This window comes from Canis lupus, chromosome 29 (assembly GCF_003254725.2).
Source record: "Canis lupus dingo isolate Sandy chromosome 29, ASM325472v2, whole genome shotgun sequence".
Lineage (NCBI taxonomy): Eukaryota > Metazoa > Chordata > Mammalia > Carnivora > Canidae > Canis > Canis lupus.
Window position 1 is genome coordinate 18880217 of NC_064271.1, and position 17830 is coordinate 18898046.

General features: G+C 39.9%; 1 protein-coding gene across 8 annotated transcripts in view; it reads left to right on the top strand.

The window, feature by feature from the left end:
* The first annotated feature begins 1690 nt into the window (after positions 1 to 1690).
* The window catches only part of SULF1 (sulfatase 1), a 175553-nt gene continuing 159413 nt past the window's right edge, over positions 1691 to 17830 (top strand). For 4 of the 8 annotated variants that reach the window (XM_049103767.1, XM_025477926.3, XM_049103765.1 and 1 more), the window contains exon 1: positions 1692 to 2007. The gene's annotated coding sequence lies outside the window, so the exon portion shown is untranslated. Of the gene's footprint in view, positions 2008 to 3179; positions 3290 to 17830 lie in introns of all 8 variants that reach the window. The other 4 variants (XM_025477927.3, XM_025477931.3, XM_049103768.1 and 1 more) reach the window with 2 other exon arrangements.

Sequence of the window (17830 nt, forward strand, 5' to 3'; positions counted from 1 at the left end):
AATTGGCACTATTAAAATTTTTATGGTGCCCAAGGGAAGTTTTAGTCCTGTGGTGCCACTTGCCATTGTTGAAGGTTTCTGTGTTGATTATGTATCTGGATTTAGCTGATTAGGAGTAGTGGTTTAGTACGTATAGTATATATTGTGAAACACACACCTCATAATCACTTCTGGGAAGAAATTAAGCAAATGAATCAGAACTCTAACCTCTAAATCTTTCTTTTTAACTTATCTTCCCTGCAGCCCAGTTATAGGGGAAAAAAATCACTATCTGAAAATTATAGTTCTTAATTCTGTTCTTCAAAGAATTGCACCAAGAGTAATTTTTTGAGTATCTTAATATAATAGCACATGAAAATTCCTAAAAAACACAAGCTAGTCAAGTCAATTTTGCTAGTTATTGAAATAATTCTTTGTGATACTGGTGTTCCAAACATGAGATACCCATTTGTAGTCTAGATTTTAACGCTTTGGACAAATTTAAAGGTTGTTGGTTTTTTTTTTTTTTTTTTCTTTTTTCTTTTTCTTTTTGGTTTTTATGCCAGCACTCCCCCCTTCTCGTCCCAGTTCAAAGAAATTCGAAAGGTGCAAAATTTAAAATGTTGGCTCCCCACAGACACTGTCACTGAGTTGATAATATTTCAAATTCCTATTTTCTTTTTCAGATTTTCAAAATTCCTTAGAAGTCTGATGGCATTTTTGAAGTGGTGAGATTTGTAGCAATTAATTTATTTCCAGATATCTCCTGAAAGCACTGTAACAAGTATAGGCATTTTCTGGTTCAGACTGCTATCAAAGTAATTAGTTCTGTACAACAGTTCAGAGAACTCAAAAAAAAAAAGGAAAGGAAAGAGAGAGAAAAAGAAAAAGAAAAAAGAAAGAAATGCACGTAAGAAGGAGGTATTGAAATGACCAAAAATCGAAAACATTTCAAAGCAAAATTGTTAATGAGCTGTTGGAGCTATATGGACATTATAAGTGCAATTAACTAGAAGCCAATAAAAATAATCAATGACAGAGTGCAGCCCTCTGGTACCAAGTGCTTTTACAAAGAGATGTCTGTGAGAGCAGCAAGTGATTAAAAAAGCCACCTCTATCTATGGGAGTGTGTGCTATTTTGCATGAGTAGAAACCAAAATGATTTTCATTGACTATTTCTGAAGTTCAGCCTGTGGCAAACAGTGAAGAGCTGGATGTGGGAATAGACAAGTTTGTGCTCTTAGCCATACCCCCACCTCCTTCCTCCCTGGAATGTTGGAGGCAGCCACGAGCTAATCAAAGGAAGGTAGGAGTTTAGATCTCAAAATGTAGATGTCACATTTCAGTGCAAACTACTCCTACATTAGCACTCTATCAGTATGTCAGGATGAATCTTTTATCTCCTGGGGGTGGTGGCGGGGCGGTGGGGGTGGTGGGGGTGGTGGGGGTGGTGGGGAGGGCGCCTCGCTGAGAACATTGCCCTCACCAGGTTGGCAGGGAGAGATTTTTAGCGTTTCAGTGGCGTCCCTCGGCGGGTCCCAGTCATCCCTGGGGGGGGGGGGGGGGGTGTTGGGAGGGGGATGGAGGGGGAGCCCCAGGAGTTGTGAAAAGTAACGCACAACTGGCCCCCAGAATAAGTCGTTCCCTCCACCTTCCCTTTAGCACCTCCCACCTCTCTCCCCAGCCGTCCTGGCTCTCTGAAATCTCAGGTTACTTGCCTGGGAGTTCTCAGCCCTCCAGCTCCAGTCCTGCCCTCAGCCTCCAGCCCGTGAGAGCCACCCAGCCCCAGCAATTGGATTGGGCAGCCTGTCTTGACACACCACTGTGCTGAGTGCTTGAGGACGTGTTTCACCAGATGGTTGGGGTTAGTGTGTGTCATCACATTCGAGTGGGGATTAGGCGCAGGAAGGCTGCCTTGCTGGAGCTGTGTGGTCTTCTCCAAGTGAGAGTTGCAGGCAAGAGAACTACTTTGCTTTGGGAAGAAGAGGAATTCGTTTTCTGCAGCCACAAGAAAGGCAGTTTTTTCAGGTAAAGTAAAAGACACTGAATGCTTCTCTCTCTCTCTCTCTCTCTCTCTCTCTCTCTCTCTCTGTCTCTTAACATAGTTTTGAATGGAATGCTAGCACAGCACTTGTCAAAGCAAGTTGTTGCCATCCTATCAATGCTGCTATTGTACGGCGGACAGATAACACTGAGCATAGCTTGGTGCTTGGCTGTCTTTATAGAACTAACACTCCTCATGCCTCGCTCTTGAAGGTGTAGCTAAGAAAACGTCTTTTGGAGCAGTGTTTGTACGCTTTCAGATCCTCGTTCCATACTCCAAACAGGAGCTATAAATCGTTCAGGGAGGACGGCTCAGGCCAAGAAAGCATTTATTTTAGCTGTCGGAATTAAAATTCACTTTCAAACTGTTGCATTTTACTACTCAGTTTCTAAAGATCCTCTCCAGAGTCTATATCTGAGTTGCTGGCAGAGATGGAAATGCTCCCTTAACCGGTTTTTAAAACGTACATTGTGTCTGATTTATGATGGACCCAAGTGTTTTTGAGCAAAAAATTGGAGATTGGAAACTCCTTAAGACAAGAGGCTGCCCTCTGAGCAGCTGATAGATCGGCTTTAAAACAAAAATGCTTAGAGCTGGAAGAAAAGCAGAAAAGGAGGAAGTAGGAAAATGCTCTTTAACGGAGTTTATCCTCTTGCAGCTGCAGGGGAGCAGATGGAGGTAATTCATTTGCAGATCTGTTTGTGAAAGTTTTACAAGTCATTGAAAACTAAAGTAGCATCTCTGTAAAGGATCATTAAAGTCACTACATTTATAGGTTTTAAACAGGCTATCTGAAGTGTTAATTAAATGGAAATAGATTTTCTGGCTGGGTTATAAACAAACATTAAAAAAAGGTTTTAATTATAAATTAGTCATTGGAAATTAATGGTCATCCGGTGCCTGAGCAACATAAAATGTGTTGTCGTCATATATGTGAGTAGCTGTTAACGTAACCAATCTGCCAAAAGCACCCACCAAAATTAAATGGAACCGAATGTAACAATGGGGTGTATATGCTACACTTAATTTGTAATATAAAGAAGGCCTTTCAAATCGATGCCTTGTTTTTACAGGGATCAAAAAATAAAATCTTCATTTTTCACATTTTTGGTGGAGCTAGGTGAGTCAATGAGTTACTTCTTTTGCACCCTGACAGACTTGCCCTCCTACGTCCATGGTCATATACCTGTGGTACTCAAGAATTCTTGCTCCTACTGGACTCCCACATTTGCTAGAGAAACCCAACACTGCCCTTACCCTTTGCAGGTGAGAAATTCAATGAATAAAACTGTATATAAGCTATTCTGAAATAGGAGCTGTTTAATAGGCTGAACAACAGGATTTATGGCTAGAGCTCTGTGATTTTTGTATTCAACTGCGTAAGGATGCCTGTAAAATTATGTTTCCAGTTGCAGTGTACATTTTTTTTTTTTGCAGCCAGACAGTTGATAACTTTTTAATCTTCTTTTTAAAAAGTTTTGATTAAGACAATATTTCAGTCTGGTGTTTAGTTGCCATTCAGAGTGTTCTCTGCTTGGAGTCTCAAAGCCTTCAATGAGAAAGTATCCTCATAAATAACCAGGCAGTTATTATGACCGGGTATTATCTGATTCCCAATATTACATAACCCAAATAGGACTAAGTTCATAAGCTGAAGTCTTCTGGAATTCCAGTCATTCCATTATGGCTTTACAATGGAACTGGGGCTTAAAAAAATAAAGACAGAGAGGCAAACTAATATCTCGGGTTCTATTAGGATTAGGACTACATGCCCAGCCTGTAGCAGGTATCCGTGCTGCCCGCCGATGCCATTTTCAGTATCACAGAAGTATTTCGGACGAAAGTAAAGTGTCTCCCCACAGGACGGAGATGCGATGCGATGGCATCTAACAAAGGCACGTTCCCTTTAGCCATGGGAGCCCCACAGCAGATGTCATTCACGTTGCAGACTGACCATCAGGCTGCCTGCCCAGGACTTTGACAATCAGGGAGGAAACCCCCCTCCCTCCCCAAAAGTCCATTGTATACAGGATTAGGCAGGATGGAAACAAAAAAGGAAGTGTTAAGAAATAATAAATTCACACCTTGAGAAGGCAAAGTGGTGTGTCACACCCCCCACCGCCGTTCCCCCCCCGCCCCCCCAGCAAAGCTAAAGTAATAAGAAGTTACTTAGCACAACAAAAAGGCTCTGCTTAAAAGACAATGCCCACAGGGCAATCCCAGTTGCTTGTCAAAATCTAAATCTACGGTTCCAGATGGTAAACATTCAGAGACATATTTATGGTGACTTCTACATACCTCCGTTTGACATTTGGTTTCTTCCTGACAGCACTTGCGCTGGTAACACACATGAAGTTCCCATCAGTATCGCAACAGCTGTAAAAGTGTTTGAACACCAAGGCTGGCCCTCCCAGTGAAGGGAAAAATAACCCGGAGTGCAGATCTCCATTTGCACTGTCGATGCATCCTGCTATCTAGGCACGCAGTGAGGTATCTCAGAGGCGAAAAGCCATCTGAAAGCTCGATTCAGTAAGTTGCAAAAGCCACTTTTACGGTGGAGTGAAAAATAAAATACACGAATCCAAATATTCACTGAACTCGTGCTAGCTTATGAGTGGGAACCTTCATCAAAGAATTAAAAGGGCTCTTCTCTGTTGCCTTCTAAGGAAATGTATGTGACTTCAGGCGGATTGTTGTGGTCATCTCCATTGTGAAGTTAATACTAGAGACAGACAAGTGCCAAGTGTGACACTTTGCATTTCCTTTCCCAACTCTGTATCCACGTGGGAATGCACAGGGGTTTGCTTCTTTTGTATTTTAGATTGAAAATGGTTGACTCTTTACAAATCCATAAAGCAAGGTGTGCGATGCTCAGTGTGGAGCTTTCTCCAACCATTGCCATGTGGATGAGGCCAACCAGTGGGTCAGGTCAGGACATCTGGTTCTTTTTTCCCTGTACAGTATTTTTGTGTAGAGAGCATGGAGTATGTTTAAGGGGATTAAAATGTTTAAGGTGCTGACTCTAATAGATTATTTTTATCATCATTATTGACCTTGAGGGAAAAGAAGCCCATGTATGAAATTAATTCTATGGTCATATGGTGAATTTACCTTTACTTTAGGTTAGATCCTTGGGTGTGGGGAGGCATTTGAAAGAAGATATTTTTGGGAAAAGTTTGTCCTGAAATGTGTTTCCTATTTAAAATAGTCTCGATTCTATCTCAATATGCTGGGAAGGAGGGGAATTAGCCTGTTAGCTTTTTTTTTTTCCTCTCTAATATCACCCTCACCCCCATGGCTAATCTGTCGTCAAATTCCGCGAGGCCTTCCTTTTAGAACATCTCTCACATCTGGCCCACAGCCACGGCTCCAGTGCAACAATCAAGTCACATGTGGGTCATTACAACAGCCTCCTAGCAGGTCCTCTTGCCTCCATTTCCCTCTTCTGTCCACCATGGCAGACTGAGCTTCCTAAAACTCTGCTTCCGTCAAAGCGTTTCTGAGCTGAGAATTACTGCTATGAGGGCCCTCATTACCCACGATGAAGTTCACATGATACGCTGGCCATCTGTTATTTGGTCCCAACTTTCAGACCATGTCTTCTACCAAATCAACACCGGAGCACAAGTCTCCTGTTCTCCCCGGGTGGTCTCTTCAGCTCCCACCCCCTCCTGGTCTCTTCTCTTAACCCAACCACTCTGGTTTTCTAGCTTGTCTGCAAGATGAGAGTCTGTCCTCACGGGCCCTGTTCCCTCCAGTTCTATGTTTGTGAGATAGTGTGTAGACCATCCTCATCACGTCTCTAAACTCATTCTTCAGAATATCAGCTTAAGTCCCATCTCCTCTGAGAAGCCTCTCCTGATTACCACGTCTCATGGATGTTTTCCTTCCCTTGAAGCGGACCATTAGCTCTGTGGGTTGCACTGAGCACATTCACCTTCTTCTTGTCTTCCACGTTGCCATTTTAATCCCTTGACTCTTCAGGTGGAGTGAAGCCTCTTGAAACAGGGACTGGCTTGGTCCACTTTTTTTGCCCACAGAAGACACTGATAAATGTGTGTTGACTAGCTCACAGAGACATTCAAACATGCAAGGCACTTTTCTCTCTGGTTATCCCACTTTAGAACTCTTTACCAGCTCTAATAGCCTTCTCCATCCATGAGAAGGAAGAGAAAAAAAAAGATGACACTTAGCCGGTTGTATTTTGGGGTAGTTTAGAAAAAAATTCCACTTAAACAGAGTGTGAAATTATTGCCCCAAATTAAATGTATTATAATGACAGATCGCCATCTATTTCAGCTTTCTCGAATGATGGTAGAAATTACATCTTATAGCTGCCCCTGGTGGCATAAAATTTCAACGATGATTTCCGCAGAAGAGTACAGTCTTTCGGTTCAGACAGATTTTTGTTATTTTTTTAATAGATTTTATTTATTCATGAGTTACACAGAGAGAGAGACAGGGAGAAACAGAGGCAGAGGGAGAAGCAGACTCCCCGGAGGAACCCCGGGATCGCGACCAGAGCCAAAGGCAGATAGATGCTCAACCACTGAGCCACCCAGGTATTCCCAGATTTGTGTTCTCATGCAAGGATCACCTCTCAGCAGCTGAGTGGCCTCCACAGGTGACTTACCATTCAACCCCCTCCTCCTAAAACAGAGACTGAGCGACTTACCTTGAGGATGATATGAAGAAAACATGTAAAGCAGGCTTGGTGCATGCGCAATAAGTGGGAGAGAAAGAAAGTTGGTGGGAAAAGACATGGATCCAGGCTGTATGAATGTGTTCATCTCAGCTTATGTTAGTCATTAATTTCATGTATTTGTGGTGTGTCTTTAGGCTTTTCTGCCACCAAAGGCAGGGGGAAGGGGAAGAGAGCTCAAGAGAGTAAGAGTGGTGGAGGCAAAGAGAGATGGAGAGGGAGAGGGAAGGGAGGAGGGAGAGGCTGGGCAGAGGAAGAGAAAAGGAGATGGAGGGGGTGGGCGCTTTTGGCATTAGGAGTTTGGAGGAACGGAGTTAATGGATCTATGGGGACAATGGTGACAGTTGAATACACTTTGCAGGGAGGAGCTGAGTCCTGGGCCCTATGGTAAAGGATAATCAAAGAGCAGACCCTGGGCTGCAGCGCTGCTGGGGAAACAAAGAGTGGGAGCAGGGGACCCCAGCAGGGAGTTGCATTCACCAAAGGGTCATGTGTTCCTCTTCCTTCCTCCTGGCCCACTATTTAGAAAGAAATAATAACTTGGCAAAACATCGTAGGAGTCAGGTCAAGCTTCCAGAAGTAATTGGTAAAGCAAGATAACCCTTTAGACAAAGCAAGGGGCTTGGACCTTTGCCATCCTTCACCCCCAAACCAAATTTCATAGAAAGTGGAAATCAATCTGCCCAAGCTCTGTTCTGTTTCCAGATTCTGCACCCACTATCACACACTGAGCCTTCTATCTGAGAAATCGTCTCACAAAGCATTGAACGACGCCACCTCACAAACGTGTCCATGGACACTGGTCATTCAATTGCAGTTCTCAGGATCTTGGAATAGATCAAAGGGTAGTCTTTTCAATCCTGATCATCTGGTCTGCACCTGCCCCAGGCCACGGAGAGGAAAGAAACTGGAACTCCTCTAGGATAAAGGGCAAGGCAGTATTTCTGGAGATCCCTTCCTCTCCAGCAAACTTGTCTATAGAAACTTCCATTATCAGTTACGTTGCCTGACCTCATCTCAGCTGCAACAACCAGCGTCCTTCTCTTTGCCCTCAAAATGTTCCTTGTACTACTGCACAATAATGTGTTAAACCTTGTTAATTTTTTAAAAATGTAGCTCTTCATCTTCAAAAGTAAAACTTACTTTCCTCTGATTTTCTTTTTAACCACAGAGCTACAAATGTGTAAGACACTATTTCTACATTTTTAAAAATGTGAATCCAAGGGACTCAGACATGCCACTACCTAACTGTAGTGGGTGAGGTTGATATTAAAATGCTATGCTGAATAAATGAACAGACACACTATGTTTCCGAGTGGAAAAAAAAAAAAAAGACTCACTGTAAGAGGTGAAGTGTCCCAAAATTAATCTACACATTTTGTGTAATACTAATCAAATTTTCACACAAGGTTAGATGGCTGGCAGTGGGAGCAGAGTTTGGGAACTGGCCAGAGCGCAGATGACTCTGCTTGAATGTAAAATAAGGATTCTAAAGTTCATCTGGGTAATAAACTCATGAGCAAGCCTCGACATTTTTCTAGGAGAGTACCGTAGTAAGATAGAGACTTGTTTTTTCACATATCCGTGTATGCTATACAACTACAATAGTTGAATTTTCTATTCTTAAGCCATTGCCTCTGACGTAGATTTCTTATCTACCTTCACGTATTTCTGCTTCTGTTGTGTCCTCCTCGCTTTTAATCTATTTTTTGTTGTTGGCATTACCCCGATCTTCAGTTCAGCTACAGATTGCTCTTCTTTGATACTAGTTCTGTTGCCACAATTAACTGAAATCCAGAACTAGCATGACTTTGTGTTATAGTTTTTCCCATCTGCAAATGGAGCTAATACTGTATGAACTTTTTCACTTCATAAAGAACCTAAAATAAATCTGTCTCAGAAACTCAAAGAAAATCTTTCTGAATCCATTCCCTTGATGAAACAAGCCTAAAACATACCAGCCTAAGAGTCTCTCCCACTTTTCTAAGCAATAATAGAACACTCCTAATAAAATAGAAATCTGAATTGCAGAGAGTTTGGTCGATTGTCCAATTTTGTGGTGTGTTGTTATAGCTCATTTATGTTGTTATAACACTTGCTATATTAATTTAAAATTAAACCGAAAGTTAGACTCTTATAAGATATTAGTTATACCCAGAGTCATGGTGAGAAAAGATTAACTGCATGCCAAGTGTGTGTTTATTAAATTAATTTAGAAGTGTGCACCTGTGGATATTATCTTCAAACTCATATCACTAATATGGCTTAGCACCAAAATCACCTTTCTATAATATAACATGTTCTCTGAATAGACTTCCTGCCAGTTTAAAGCTTCCCCCTTAACCTTCACCTGCCAATAATCAATCTTCCCCTGAATAGAAGTCCCGAGTAAACAGATGTGCTTGGCATTGCATCCAGATATTCTTGAACCTTCAGCTTTTAACTTTCATGTATAAGAAATGCATCCCAGCAAAGAGGCCCCTGCAAATCATGTGCTCTTTTTTTTCCTCTTGAGAGCTTCATGCTGCTAAGAGGAAGAAAGTGTTCTGAATATAGCAGATGAATAAAAGCATGGGCAATGTAATATTTGTTATTTGAGACACCTAGAGGCTTCACATGTGTTGTCATCGTCTTTTTCATTATAGTTTCTATATTTAGTAAAAGAGATTTGGAGGATATACTCAATATCAAACAGCTTAAATTACCTTTGAGCAGTTGAGTTGATGCCCAAAGGAATAGCCACAATGCACCTTCTAAATAGAATCAGAACTAAAAGGAACAGGTTTAAGAAAGCTCCATTGATTTGTTAATTCGTTTATTCCATATGTAGTTGGGAGCTTTCTGTGTATTTCTATACCAGTTTGGAGAGAAACACAAAATAATATGGGACACCATCCTTGCCCTGAAGGAATATCTAATTTAGCTGTGAGGAGAAGACATGCACACAAACAATTGTACAATTGTTTAGTAGTAATGCAAAGAATGTGGTGATTAAGTATCAATTATTTGTCCTAATTAAATATAAAGGACACCAACAGAGCCCCCTATTGGAGGAGCTGGAACTTGAGCCAGGCAAGACTGCTCAAAGTCCTTAAGTAGATGAATGAGAGTAGTGATTCATCTCCATCTTTACAAACTGTGTGGGGTCCAATTTATTTACTCTCTCTTTGATTCAGTCTCCTTCTCCATAAAATGGAGATATGGTTACCACAAAGGGTTGTTATGAAGGTTAAATGAGATAATAAAAGTAAGATGCTTCACACAGGGCGCAGACCACAGTAAGCGCCCCACAGCTCTTTTTCCAAGACCGCGGAAAGCTCCGCTTGAGTGAGGACTTGAACTTAAGCCAGCCTGTCAATTTCACATTAAGACACAACATTTTTGAATCAGCACATTTGCATAGATGCACTTTGGGGATACAATGAAGGCAGGCACTAGGCAAAGACGAGAAGGAAGAGAGGGAGGGAGAAAGGGAGAAAAGAGGAGTGATAGAAGAGCAAGGAGGAAGAGGAAGAGAAAGAGTGGTTCTTTGATGCCTCTACTCTGCTCTCTTGTCTTAAGCATGTCACAGAGAGCTACATTAGGCTAGCTTCTAGAGTGTTCTGACACATCAAGTAGACAGGTTAGACTTTATAGTTAAACTGGTGCCTTAGGAAGTTTAAACAGTAGGTTTTTCAAGAATGAGGAGAGAGAGAGAGAGAGACTGAAAGAGAAAAAGACAATTGGGAGGGTACCAAAAGTCAAAAAAAAAGAAAAGAAAAAAAGGTTGCCTAGTCCCAGTGATGATGTTGAGAATGAGGAACGGTTGAGTGGAGAAACATTATGAATGTTAAATAAATAACAGTATCAACAACTTGGTGATTGGTCAAATAGAGGGCAAAGAAAAGACAAGTGACAAAGATGACCTTGAGTTTTCAAACCCCACAAACGGGAATAGTGACACCACCCCTAAAGAAAGTGGGAGTGCTGGAAGTAGAATTTCATTTTGCAGTACCATAAATTTCCAAAATGACAATGGTCATTACGGAATAGATGCCTGTATGGTATCTGTAAATAGCCTTGAAAGGGAAAAAACTTTATAATGAAAACATGGCAAACATGTGCATATAAATGCCCAATAATGTAATTTAAACATGAACTTGAATTTTCTGATCATCGATGATACAAAAGCTAGAATCCATATAAATTTTTTTTAATTCCTCCTTAGATAAAAGGGATCTTCTCTCAGATTAAGAAAATGGCTGGCCAAATAACTACTCTAGTGTTTTTAAACTCTGGAGGAAGTAATGAAATTTCAACTCACAATAACAAACTACCTCTGTTAAATACCTATAATTCTCTTCTCTCAATTAAGAAAATGCTGGTGGAGAGGGACATATAATTTAAAGAGTCTAGAGGCAAGAAGAAATGAAATATTTAAGTTGCTTCTGTTCACAAACCTTCAGATTCTAACTTAGAAGAGCTGAGTTGGACATCTTTTTTCAGAATGTCTGAATGACTTATTTTACAAATGATACAGACCTTTCTTCTTTATTCACTACAAAGACAAATCATTCTTAATTTTGAGATTTGGGAAAGGTTTCCCCATACCATCTCCTACTTTTCTTTCTATCCCCTCTCACTTTGCCTTTTTATTTTATTTGTTTCAGTCATATTTCATGTTAAGATCCTCTTCAAAATAGGAGAGTCATACTTTAGTCACTTCCTTATACTAGATCAATGGAAAGGTTTGGGGAGTAAATATAATTTTATTACAAGTAGAAGATTGTATTTGCCGTTTCAAACTCTGGCATTAAGTGTTGAGAGGCAGCATGATTGAAAGAATGCACTACTTGAGTCAGCAAGATTTAGAATTAAAATGTAGTCTTATTACTAGAAATTTGTGGGGATAGTATTGACCTGTGGAGACTTGACAGCATTCTGGTTCCTCAAAAGAGACTTGGGTGCTATTCAAGTTTTTAATGAAGACTTTGGCCTGTTTTATTTTATTCAACTGAGTTTTCTGAACCATGTTCCCTGGTTCCTATGGGAGAAATGCCAGCCTAAGTAACAGCACCTGTAATCCATTTCTCATTCAGGGTTGCCATGCATGATGGTCTAATTGGCATAAGCCAGTTTATATTTGAAAGCTATTAATGGCTAATGATTTAATTGGTACTTCATGAGGCATCCAGTTTAATGAACCAAGGAGAAAAGATATAATACACAAGAGCCATAGTTAGATCGATAAACATCATCTGCAGCAAGCACAAAAGTTGGGCTTTGCTGCCAAGTTTAAGATCAAGTCAGATCTCTTCACCTGGTACCCCCTTAGGTCAATGGGGAGGTGTGCTTGCACTGGGGATTGGGGTATGGAACATGAGCTGATATTCCTAAACTTCTTAATTCCAGACCATCTAAATTCTGATTTCAATTCAGGATTCTATTCCTACATGTTCTACTTCTAGCTCTGTCTAGAGGGAAAGGTATCTTGAATAGAAATGTGGTTCTTGTAAAATAATAATAATAATAAGATTTAGTAGTGAGGAAGAGGGAAAAATATGAATGTAGTCAAAATATGCTCTGTCGGAGAGCCACTTTTTTGACACACACACACACACACACAAAACAAAACCCAGAGAGAAAATATGCTATATGCTTCATGTATAGCAATTGTTATTTTCATTAGGCATTTTGCTCCAAAAAGAGCTATCTGTCATTGATCTACATGCTGATCAACCACTGTAGTAGTCTCAGAAGTGGAACCGGAGATGTTCAGTCGCTTCTGCCACTGTCATAAACCCTATGGAAGCTTAGAGTATGCCACTGGACTGCCTCATTGGCTTCAGGTAAATCATATTTCATGCTGGGCAGGTAATAAGTTTAAACGTTACTAGCAATGAAGTGAAATTCACTGAATAATGGCAGTAGTGTTATAGTTAGGAAAAAGAGGCACGGTCGTAGAGTGGAAAAAAAAAACATCGAAAACCTAGATTCTAGAACTTGGCTACTATTGGTATTGTGATGCTGAGCATGGCAGTTAACCTTTGGGGAACATGTTGCCCCCCCCCCCCCCATCTAGATTACATTATTCTTTACTGGTAAACTCTGCTCTTCCCTTATAACAAGCCTAAATAAATAAAACATTCTCCTTGAAACTGAAAGGCATGGTGGGGGGGAAAGGAGAAGGACTTTAATCCAGATTTGCCTCACCTCATGCTTCTTTTTTTTTTTTTTTTTTTTTTTTTTAAATTTTTATTTATTTATGATAGTCACAGAGAGAGAGAGAGAGAGGCAGAGACACAGGCAGAGGGAGAAGCAGGCTCCATGCACCGGGAGCCTGACGTGGGATTCGATCCCGGGTCTCCAGGATCGCGCCCTGGGCCAAAGGCAGGCGCTAAACCACTGCGCCACCCAGGGATCCCCCTCACCTCATGCTTCTAATTTGAGCTCTGTTCTTTATCTTTTTCTTATTCCCACTCATTTTACATACCACTATTAAACTACCTTCCTTTAGCGCTCTTTCCCCTTGTCACGCTATTACCCTAAAACAGCCATCTTTCAATTTTCTACAGCATCCAGTTTAAAGAAAATATCAGCATTTAGGGACCTGCATAATCTTTTCCACTATAACCACCCCGTTTTCTGCATATACTTTCTGCTCTTCGCCAAGCTGGTATGGCAGCTCCTGAATTTACATCACTTACTTCTTTCTTTTTTTTTTTTTTTTTTTTACATCACTTACTTCTACTAAGCATTTGCTCATACCATGTTCTGGGCTGGGGCTGTCCTCCCATTCTGCTTCCGAATCTTCAGATTTCACCCATTCTTGAAGAAAAATCATCCCCATTCCTTCTATGGAGCTTTCTTTCCCCAACTCTTCCAATAATAGAACTATGCCTTCTCATCGGTGCCCTCTCACCACTTAACTCTTGTCATATAATTTTAGCTCTTGATTAGGTACAATTTTGCATTTATTATTATTCTTCATATATTTTTAAGGACAACTGGGATAGAAAATTGCATTTTGGTTATTGAGAAATTTTAGCAAACTAACCAGCAGCAAATCCACAGTTACACTAGGCAATTCTTTGATAATGTGAAAGGCACTATCTTATGTGCTGGTTCTCTGGCTTAATTTTTTTTTTTTTCCATCTTCTGCCCACATCACTTTCCAGGGCTGCATTTGAGCCAGCTGGATTCCATCCAGAAACAGATTCAAATAGACAATAGGCCAACTCGAATTCCCATCTTCCTTGATTAGATGTGAAATTGTATAGCTGGGTGTCACTCACATGCCAGCCACTCAGGATTCTATGTTATCAATTAATTTCTGTTGAGAGCTGAACTGAGGAGTTTGTGACAATTCCGTTTCTAAGGACCTGTAAAATTATGGCTAGACAAGAATTTCAGAGATAGTGACAGATATATAGACTTGTGTCATCTGAATGAATATATTCACTATCTGCTGCATAGCATAAATTAAAATGCCCTATAAACTCCGTAGTAAATCATCCTGGTTTTCTCTCTCTCTCTTTTTTTTTATTTTGTAGTATTTTTTTATTGTAAAAATTCTTTGGCTAGGAGCTGAATTCTCAGTCAGAGGACAATTAGCCAGTCCGATGACAGGCTTTAAATTACACAAAAGAAAAGGGAAGTTAACACACATTCTGTCAAAGCTACTGGATCCTTTTTCTTGTAGTTGTTAAAAATAATTGAGAATTATGAATAGATTTTCCAGGAAAGATACATAAAATACTATAGAAACACAGAACATTAGAGGTATTCCTTAGAGATCATCTAAATAAAATCCAGGAAACTGAGGCCTGGGGCTATTAAGCGACCCGCCTGAAATCACAAAAGTCATTTTTACCATAGAAACTACTACAAGCTAGGTTTCACCAAGGAGAGCAAGTCAGTCAAATCTTCCAGGACAGGGGGAGCTTACGTGTCAATTGTACATTAGGACCTAACAAGAATGTGAAGGTATGAGCCCAGCTTTGTTTGTGACCATGGACCTTCTTGCTGAGTTCCATGATGAATAATCAGGTACTGTAGAGAATTCTTGAGACTGGAACAATACCAGAAAAAGCATTTATCGTTCAGGTATATTCCCTGCAGAAAATCCATTCTCACACAAATACCCAAGCACCGTTGCTACCGAAGCAAGTTATGTAGCTTTAGTATAAAGAACCTTCTTTGTGGAAGTATGTTCTAACCTATGCTAAAAGGGTGCTATCCACAGGACAATGACAAAGTAATCATTATTCCTTCAAAACACTGGAGGAAAATGTTAGTTGAACTAAATCATTGGAATTTGCAATATTTGGGTAAGCAAAGTGGATACGCCATTTCCGTACCACATAAAACTGAATCTGAGAGAGGACAAGCCCACATGTAAAGAATTAATAAATGGACTAATAAGCATTAGAATTCATGTTTTCTAACTCCTGTTTCACTACTCCATGCTTCAAGTGATTCAAAATATATCACATTTTCTCAATATTAGGGAAACCTGTTGCATTAGAACAGTTGAGCTGTTCCTCAGAAACATCACCTCGTTGAGAAATAAACATCTGAACTTCTTACTCAGGTACTGGAGTTTTCCCAAGAGAAATCTAAGAGCAATAGTCTTCATAGTTTAATAAATTACATGAGTGCATATCCCGTTATATATCTGTATAATTTATGTTTAAAACTGATTTATTTATAAAGGAGGTAAAATCAATCATTATTGGATTATAAATGTATTTCCTAGTCATTAACTTACTTTTTTGTGTTGTATTATAAAGAATAACAATTTAATAACTCAAAATAAAAGATTAATTTAGAATGCTTAAGTGTGGTTTTGACTTTTTGAAAAAGTTTTGTTTCTAAAACGTGTTCTAGATTTCCTTTTTTCATTGTTGTTGTAAGTATCTAAAGGAAGCCATTATGATTTTCAGGGCAATGAAAGAAATATGTGACCGGAAAAGCAGTGTTTTTACAAATATTTTTAAGTTATTGGTCGTATTTCACTCCACTGGAGAATGTAGATCGCAAATCTGGTTGGAATTATAAAGAAATCAAACTTAACAGAATTACAGCTTCTGATGAAAGGGAGAATTCTGCTGAGAACGTAAGGATAATGTGGCAGAGTGATTACCTGTTTGTCACAGAGCTAAACTTTACGACAGAGAACACTGAAAAGGGATTCTATGAAAATTATTTCTCTGGTTCATGAGAATACTTAGTTCATACCGTCTTTGACTACGCCTGCACGTTGAACACTTCTGTAAAACATGCTTTCCTTTTTCCTATGTGTATTTGTAGCCCTGCCATTGAGCAGCAAATGCTCTTGAGTTTCTGTGACCTTCTCTCAAACATGCTCAAGATCTCCACCAAAAATACCACCCAAAATGGCAAGCGCTCACAGGCAAAACACAGCATAAAGAGTCAAGTCCTTGCAGGAGGACTAGAACTCGAAAACCCTGTCGCAAAGTGCAAGAGCATCTTTGTTGTTTCTCTCACTCATCATAGAGGCTCGTAAGGAAGCTCTCATCTTCAGCTTGTTACAGACATACATGACGGACTTTCTCAGTGTGTACCCCCCCACGATTTGCAAGTCCTCTGAAGTTCTATGTAATTGGATTTTTCCCAATTTAGGAAATACACATCTCTTTGTTTCACATAGCAATTCATACTTCCCCCAGTGCTATCTCTCAAACATTTATTTGATTTCGACAACCCTGTGGAGCATGTCATACAATGATATGTGCCCCTTTTAAAGAATTAGAAACAGAGCTGCATTCTTGGGTGATCTACTCTGAGAAATATTTAGAAGTGTAAGATGATGATATATGCACCTTACTCTCATCAAGTTCTGGGGGGTGGGGGAATATATATATATATAATATTATATATATATATATATATATATATATATATATGAAGGGGAGGAGAGAGTAAGTGAGCAATTGACAAAGGAATTGGGGCCAATTGATAACAACAGATGAACCTGAGTAAGTCATTCTTGCCACTTTTCTATAAGTTAACTCAACTCCCCATACCTCAGTAGAGGGTTGTTTGTAATTATTTTCAAATACAAATGTTTTTAGAGAGCCCCAGGGGAGTTAAGCAAGTCACAGATGCAAATAGAGCTGATCTGAGGCACTTGTAAAGAACTAGAATCCAGAGTTTCTATTTCTCCACACTTCCTCCAAACTTATAACTTATTTATTTATAAATTGAAAAGTAATGTCCACAAAGTATTTATAAACCACAATCACAACTTCTCCAATCAGTCACCAATAATCAGTACCAGAGCCCAGGAAAACTCGTTATTTATCATATTACCCTTTGCAAATCATATTTACAATCCTCCTTTATTTGACCCTCGTAATTCCTTTCTTTAAAAAAGATTTATTTATTTATCCATGAAAGACACAGAGAGAGAGAGAGGAAGAGACACAGGCAGAGGGAGAAGCAGGCCCCCTGCAGGGAGCCCAATGTGGGACTGGATCCCAGGATCCCAGGATCATGATCTGAGCCAAAGGCAGATGCTCGACCACTGAGCCACCCAGGCATCCCTGACCCTCATAATTCCTTGAATGAAGTAGATAACACAGGCAGAACTGGACCCATTTTACAGAGTAAGAAACAGGTTATGAAGGTAACGTATCATTATTATTCATAGCCACTAAATGGCAGAGTCATATTCTACAGATACACAAGTCCCAAAATTCTGGAACCAGTACTATTTCTGATACATCCTCTTGATGCTGCAGTGCCTTTTTCACACCCCTAATGACCATATCTAAATTTTGGGGGGCTCCTGTTGTATTTAGTAATAGAAAAAAAATCATTCTCTTAAAGAAAAATGACTGAGAAAGATGCCTATCTTTTATTTACTAATACTACCTATACATACGGCTAAGATTTATTAAGCACTTACCTGTCATGTACAAGTAAGTGCTTTCTGTACATTATCTAATTTAATTCTTTCCAATACCTCTATGACCTGGAGTCCCCATCATGCAAACAAGGAAACGGGATCTGAGGGCTTGACTAGCATGATTGATATGGTTGACCATAGGGACCAGATCAGCACCCAGACACCTCCAGACTCTCTATTATTAATTAAATCC